Raw genomic sequence first — 2,097 nt, forward strand, 5'->3', positions numbered from 1 at the left:
GGGTCTATACCCAAAGGAAAATAAATCTTTCTATCTGTACCCACATGCACCCTTATGCTCATTGCAACACTGTGTACAAAAGCAAAGACATGTAGTCAATCCAGGCACCCACCAATGGTGAATTAGATAAAGAAGTGTGGTACATATACACCATGGAATACTATGCAGCCATAAAAAAGAATGAAATCATGTCCTTTGCAGCATCATAGATGCAACTGGAGGCCATTATCCTAAGTGAACTAATGCAGAAACAGAAAACCAAATACCACGTTTATTCATTTATAAATAGAAACTAAACTTTGCATACACATGGACAGAAAGATGGGAACAATAGACACTGGGAAATACAGCATGGGGGAGAGAGGGGGTTAAGGGTTGAAAAGCTACCTATTGTGTACTGTGTTCATTGCCTGGGTGATAGGTTCAATTATACTCAAACTTCAGCATCATACAATATGCCTTTGTAACACACTTGCCCATGTACCCTCTGAATCTAAAATTGAAATTATAAATGAAAGAAATGGATATGAGAACTTTCATGAAGGGTTGGCCTGCCCCTTCACACCTGTGGGTATATCTTGTCAGGTGGGACGAGAGACTGAGAAAAGAAATAAGACACAGAGACAGAGTATAGAGAAACAACAGTGGGCCCAGGAGACCGATACTCAGCATACCAAGGACCTGCACTGGCACCGTTCTCTGAGCTCCCTCAGTTTTTATTGATTATTATTTGCACTATCTCAGCAAGAGGAATGTGGTAGGAGAGCAGGGTGATAATAGGGGGAAAGTCAGCAAAACAACATGTGAGCAAAAGAATCTATGTCATAATTAAGTTCAAGGTGAGGTACTATGCCTGGATGTACATGTAGGCCAGATTTATATTTTTCTCCACCCAAACATCTCAGACGAGTAAGAATAACAAGACAGCACTGCTGCCAACATGTCTCGCCTCCCGGCATAGGGCGGTTTTTCTCCCATCTCAGAACTGAACAAATGTACAATCGTGTTTTATAGCGAGACATTCAGTTCCCAGGGGCAGGCAGGAGACAGTGGCCTTCCTCTACCCCAACTGCAAGAGGCTTTCCTCTTTAACTAATCCACCTCAGCACAGACCCTTTATGGATGCTGGGTTGGGGGATGGTCAGGTCTTTCTCATCCCACGAGGCCATATTTCAGACTATCACATGGGGAGAAACCTCGGACAATACCCGGCTTTCCAAGGCAGAGGTCCCTGCAGCTTTTCGCAGTGCATTGTGCCCCTGGTTTATTGAGACTAGAGAATGGCGATGACTTTCACCAAGCACACTACTTGTAAACATTTTGTTAACAAGGTATGTCCTGCACAGCCCTAGATCCCTGAAACCTTGATTCCATACAACATATGTTTTTGTGAGCTCAAAGTTGGGGCAAAGTGGCTGGGGCAAAGTTACAAATTAACAGCATCTCAGCAAAGCAATTGTTCAAGGAACAGGTCAAAATGGAATTTCTTATGTCTTTCCTTTCTACACAGACACAGTAACAGTCTGATCTCTTCTTCTCCCTTCATTTCATATTTGTGTTTCTGTCTGGTTTGGCAGATAAGCTTGAAACTCAGGAGGCACATTTGGAAACCTTAACTTACCATATTATACTACTGTTCTCTTTCTGCATTCATCTACTTAGGATAATGGCCTTCAGCTGCATCCATGTCACTGCAAATGACATGATTTTATTATTTTTTTAGGGCTGCGTGGTATTCCATGGTGTCTATGTACCATAAATTCTTTATCTAATCCCCATAATACTTTTATCCACCTAATGCTTGGGATGGCCGGCAATAGACATTCCAAGTGTTTCCCCAGGGTTGCCCCACTAGTTTTTAGTGAATAATTGTTGAGAGATTGAACTTAACACCCACTGCCAGTTGCTCTTAAACAGTTGTATTGATGAGATTATGCTAACTTTTGAAGACTTGTCATTGTTACAGCAACACCTTGATGCCTTATGCAATCTTCTTCAATCCAGAGCATGGGCAACGAACCCACAAAACATGCAAGGCCCCGAACTTTCTGTAAAGGTCTTGGGGGTCACTTCGTTGGGCAAAACATGCCTTATCTC

The 2,097-nt window shown here is 42.4% G+C and overlaps 1 pseudogene; it reads right to left on the reverse strand.

The window, feature by feature from the left end:
• Window positions 1–709: 709 nt before the first annotated feature.
• On the reverse strand, window positions 710–1,319 carry LOC144331488 (uncharacterized; annotated as a pseudogene).
• Between the last annotated feature and the right edge of the window lie 778 nt (window positions 1,320–2,097).

The sequence above is a fragment of the Macaca mulatta genome, chromosome 10 (assembly GCF_049350105.2).
Source record: "Macaca mulatta isolate MMU2019108-1 chromosome 10, T2T-MMU8v2.0, whole genome shotgun sequence".
In the NCBI taxonomy this organism is placed as follows: domain Eukaryota; kingdom Metazoa; phylum Chordata; class Mammalia; order Primates; family Cercopithecidae; genus Macaca; species Macaca mulatta.